We start from the raw sequence: 5,925 nt of genomic DNA on the forward strand, positions 1-5,925 counted from the left end.
TATTTTATAATTTATTTAAATTTTGATTTAAAATCTCATATGTATTCAGTTTATCCCTAAATTATATTATTTTAAATGCTATTAATATATAAGTTTTAATATTTTGATGATAAATTTGAAAATATATTACGATAAATTTAGTTTTTTAATGATTATAATTATAATTATTTTTATTTTTACTTTTTTTTAAAAACTAAAGTTGATTAAATTAAAAGTATCAATGCATGAATGTATGTATAATGTAGGGATGTTCTGCCGTGAGGTGCCTAAAATAAGGATAAAAAATGGCGTGACCAGTAAAAAAAGTTATCGGTTAAAAGCGCGACCGACAATGTTATTAGCTGAAACAAAAAAACTTTCTATTTGGAGTAACATACCAGATTGCAATATAATGTATTACAAATTAAGAAAATAAGTTATCAAAAGTAAATGTTATGAATACATCATAGTTTAAGCTGATGTAGTGGTGGATTATCCTAGTATAAGAAAATAAGTTTAAAACTGAAAATGTTATGATCATATATAAGAAATATAGTTGCACCTAATAATGTCATGGTTCAATAATAAAAAAAAGGTGTAATATGGAATTTTAATAATAAAATAGGTTGCGCAGATAATGTTATCAGAGTTTAAGCTGATGGAGCGTTGGATTATCCAAATATAAGAAAATAAGTTTACTATGAAAATGTTATGATCATATATAAGAAATACGGTTACTACAATAATGTCATGGTTCAATAATAAAAAGGGTTGTAAGCTGGAATATTAATACTTTCAATAATAAACAGGCTACGCCGAAAATGTTATCAAAGTTTAAGCTGATGGAGTCTTGGATTATCCCAGTATAAGAAAATAAGTTTGAAACTAAAAATGTTATGAACATATATATAATAAATACGGTTGCGCCCAATAATGTCATGGTTCAATAATAAAAAAATGTTGTAATCTAGAATATTAATATTTTTAATAATAAAGTAGGTTAGGCCGAAAATATTATCATAGTTTATGCTGATGGAGCGTTGGATTATCCTAGTATAAGAAAATAAGTTTAAAACTGAAAATGTTATGATCATATATAAGAAATACGGTTGCACCCAATAATGCCATGGTTAATTAATAAAACATGTTGTAATCTGGAATGTTAATATTTTAAATAATAAAGTAGGTTACGTCAAAAATATTATCAGAGTTTAAGCTGATGGAGCGTTGGATTATCCTAGTATAAGAAAATAAGTTTAAAACTAAAAATGTTATGATCATATATAAGAAATAAGGTTGCGCCCAATAATGTCATGGTCCAATAATAAAAAAGGTTGTAATTTGGAATGTTAATATTTTTAATAATAAAATAGGTTGTACCTAAAATGTTATGAAAGTTTAAGCGGATAAGACCTTGGATGATCGGACTCAAACTGAGATAAGTTTTCAAAAAAGATGAAAAACTAGTAATAATCCTGAAGTGTTATACATAACAGGCATGTATGCTTATTTTAGTGGAAAGAACCAGGAATATGGTATGCATTGTTTGAAGCAAGCAATCGATAAAAGTAATAATAATGCCATATATCTATGGCATGTTTCAAATATTTTATGGGGTTAAATAATTAATAGAAGAAGGATGTTGAATCGTGAAAGCTTTAAATCCCAAAAATTATAAGAAATTACATTTAGAAGGTATTTATTCAGAGATTTGAAGGTTTATATGCCTAATGACATGGTGTCGCAACAAGAGCGAGGTTTTCGGTCCAAAACGGATCGACTGCAATTGTGATAAGAAGAACTATCCTCGAACTCAGTCGACCAAGTTTGGCAACCAAGGGCCAACCCATGCAGTTGTTATGGTTATTGTTTTTGGGATCATGAAGCAACTTTATTTTGTAATATGTACAACCTGAGTTTGAATTTCAATTTTTAAAAATATGGGGGTTGTGTTGTTTCTATTAGACCATGAAAACAACAATTATTATTAATTTATAAAAAATAAGGAATATAAAATAATAAATTAATTATTATTACAGAAGGCACGACCTGTAATGTTAGACTTAAAAACCTATTTTATCTGACTGTTGAATAAAAACGATTTGAAAATATAATCTTTTCTGTAGATAATTAAACAAATGTGCATTTTATATGTTATACTTATAAACCTTTTATACTTATAAACATGTTTTGTATTACTTCCACATTAATAATAAAAGGTTTCAAACATTTAATGTAAACGGTTGACAATTAAAGAATGCGCTACCTATATGTTTCAGTTATAGACATGTTTTGTCTTATTGTTTAATAATAAAAACGGCATGAAACATATAATAATATCGATTGAAAATTTAAAAAACCGCAACCTACATTTTCTTATACTTATAAACATGTTTTGTATAATTTTCGATAATATAAAAGGTTATAAACATGTAACATGAGCGGTTGAAAATTAAAAAAAAAAGACACTACCTATAATGTTATACTTGTAAACTTGTTTATGCTGAGTTTTGCATAACAAAAATGGATTCAAACATATAAACTTGTTTTGTCTTACTTATAAACATGTTTCTAGAGTTCTTTGCCAATTTTCATTTGGGTTATTGTCTAACTAAAAAACGGTTTGAAATAAATTGAAAGTACTTATTAAGATATATTGCACAATTTAAAATGATACCGAAATAGATATCAAATGTATTGATACATTTTCAGGACAATATATTATCTCCACATTTGAAATAAATTGTATTGGACATGTTAGGAAAAGTATCAATCTTGTAAGTTAAGTTAAATTCAAATAACTTATTTAAGATATATATTGCAGCGTTCATGAGAAGATAAATTAATATTTATTTAAGAAAGCAGTGCAAAATATAAAATAGCAATACTTGTATCTATGTGATACTTTATTGATAAATTTAAAATATATACGTACTTATGAGTTTATGATCGACAATTGTTCATGGTTTGATTCTTTTGAATCATATGTAACTTGAGTTACTGAATCCATATGCAACTTGAGTGAAGAAAACTTCCCCATTTTAATGAAGCAAGGCAAAAAGCTTAGAAGATAGAGAAGAGAAGGAGTTCGGCCTTATAAAGGCATCCTCTTCTGGTGCCATAATTCATAGAACTAATATTTGTACAAGTATGCATAAGAGTTCAGATAGGTTTCGTGGCACCAGAAGAGGATATCTTTATAAGTAGTAGTCCTTTTCATGCCACCAGAAGAGGATGCCTTATGGAATCCATACATAATAAGAAACATCGTAAGGTGAAATAGAGAAGTAATATTAGAAGAGAAATGGGGATTGGAAAGGAAAATTTAATTATGTTTGTGAGGAGGGGACATGGGAGGAAGAATATCCTAATTATAGATGTTGTGTTACCCAGGAAACCCTTGTCTTATAACTTAATCGGTTGCTATTACTTTTTCATAATGTATACGATTTTAGCATATAACTTAACCAGTTAACATAATAAGAAGGCTCAACCAATAATGTTAATCAAGCAACCAGATTTTTTAATACTTTCAGTAAAACAAGTCGATCTTTTAAATATTGATATTTAATGCATGATGATCGATACTTTCAATTAATGTGGACAATTAAATTATGTTCAAAGTTTAAAATACTAGTAGTTAAATGTGAAATTTGGTATTGTAGACACCCGTTTTTGTCCGGGTCTACAAAAACAATTATATTATACTATTATTATTATTATTATTAGTTTATGTATTATAATTATTTTTGCAGGCCCATATTTAACCCCCAACTATCCCAGCCACGCCACATCACCTGGTGGTTAGTTTCCCACGTTCCAAACGCTCAATTCCACGTATTTGGCCAACAAAGCTATAAAAGGAACAACAAACACCGAAAAAGCGGAGAGCACTTCCCATTTTTTTCATTTAAAATGGGGACGGGGGCTACAACGAAAAGGGGGACTATGGTGTTGGTATAGCTGTTGGTACACCAGGCCGCATTATTGATCTGCTTAAGAGGGGTGCTCTCAACTTAACAGAGGCTCAATTTCTTGTTCTTGATGAAGCTGATCAAATCGTCAAAGCTTGATGTCTTCAGCAACAATGCCTAATTGGAGTAGAAGCCTAACCCAAAAGCAGCTTAAAAAACCCATCAACTATTGATCTGGTTGGAGAAGATGATCAAAAGTTGGCTGAAGGAATTTCCTTATATTCGATTGCAGCAGATATGCGTGGGAACATTAATTCTTGGTCCTCGAATTACAGACCATGCGAAAGGAGGAAAGTGTATTGTTTTCACTCAAATGAAGCGTGATGCTGATCGGCTGACAAATGCCATGTCAAGAAACTTTAAATGGGAGGCTTTGCACGGTGATATCGCTCAGGCTCGGAGGAAAGCAACTCTCTCAGGATTCTGAAATGGGCATTTTAATATTTTAGTTGCTACTGATGTTGCTGCTCGTGGCCTTGACATACCTAGTGTTGACCTGGTAATACATTACGAGCTTCCAAACACGTCTGAAACTTCTGTCCATCGAGCTGGCCGAACTGGTGGTGCTGGAAGGAAAGGAAGTGCAATTAAACGCCTTCAGTGTGAGTCATGGGTTGTGGAATCTCGAAGAGCATCAAACGTGTTCCTGCTTATGAAGACCCAAAAGTTCTTGCTGCCGAAACACCTTTTACGAATATAGGCTTATTCAAAAGGAAGAGCTCCGGTTTGCCCTCTTCAAGAACAAAAAATCATAGGAATCTTTTTGCAGACAGGGTGTGTATTGCTAGCTGCACATTGCTGGTATTCGGTATCTAACCTTATTTTTGTGCAGTGCATCTTTTATCTATTATTTTATTTAACACCGTGTCTTCATTTATGCCATTTTCCATGTAATTGTTCAACCTTTAATTGTTATATTCCTAGGACATGTATATTTGACTTATGTTCAATACGTTATTGTAATCGATTTTTAGGGATACTTTCAATTTTAATTTTAATTTTAATTTTGATTTTTAGGGATACTTTCAATTTTAATTTTAATTTTAATTTTAATTTTCGCAATTAAGAAAACCGATAAATTAATTGGTACTGAAAGGGCAGTACAAGGGTGCTAATCCTTCCTTGACTGTAACCGACTTCCGAACCCGATATATTTCTGGTAAAATGCAGATCATGTAAGATGGTGTCCGATCAGCCTAAATATTTTTTTTTAAAATGATCGGTGGCGACTCTAACCCATTTTTTCAAGTCGAATCCCAATTCCGGCCCACCCGAAAGACGGTTGTGACAGCTTGGCGACACAGTTGGGGACAGGTAAGTGGGTCAGACCGAAATTAATTTCCGGTTGTCTTTTTGAGCGAATATTATAAGTTTAAATTTTAATTTATTTATTCAATTCTAATGATTTATCTTTGATTATTTTTCAAATAAATAGTTGTACTGACGTTTTTTCAATGATTTTAGATTTTTCAAAGTTTTCATCTATGGCTCTATACCCAAGCTCTGAACCCTTTTAAGTGGGGGTGAAAGCGATGCCTTCGTGAGAATTTATTCTCCGCATAGGCCTAGCAAGTAGCCTTCGGGATTCATATACCTTATGTCTTCGTGTGAATTTATTTATCGTACGGGCATAAGGGAATGTATCCTCTCGAGTTTAACTTAGTCCACACAAACTTGTAATGGGCTTAGGACTAAGGGTCTGGCAAGCCCAGGGGCACCAGGAAGAAAAACTCAGGTACCTTCTTTAGAACCTAAACCGGGAGACTACAAGGAGTTAGAGCCCACCCCAAAACTTCATTTCAAACCCTAGAATGCTTTGATATTATTTCATGCTTTATTTTCTGTTCAAATCATGTGAACTAGAAATATATGCGGTTAGGACTTGTTAAAAATTAACATGCAGGATAGAGATCATGTCTAGGTAGGAATTAAAGCATTTGGAGTAAATATCATGTGGGGTAGGACTTTTTAT

General features: G+C 31.6%; 1 pseudogene; it reads left to right on the forward strand.

The window, feature by feature from the left end:
- Window positions 1-1,709: 1,709 nt before the first annotated feature.
- Window positions 1,710-4,826, forward strand: LOC120195525 (annotated as a pseudogene).
- The last annotated feature ends 1,099 nt before the right edge of the window (window positions 4,827-5,925 follow it).

This window comes from Hibiscus syriacus, unplaced genomic scaffold (genome assembly GCF_006381635.1).
Source record: "Hibiscus syriacus cultivar Baekdansim isolate YM2019G1 unplaced genomic scaffold, ASM638163v2 tig00117016_pilon, whole genome shotgun sequence".
Lineage (NCBI taxonomy): Eukaryota > Viridiplantae > Streptophyta > Magnoliopsida > Malvales > Malvaceae > Hibiscus > Hibiscus syriacus.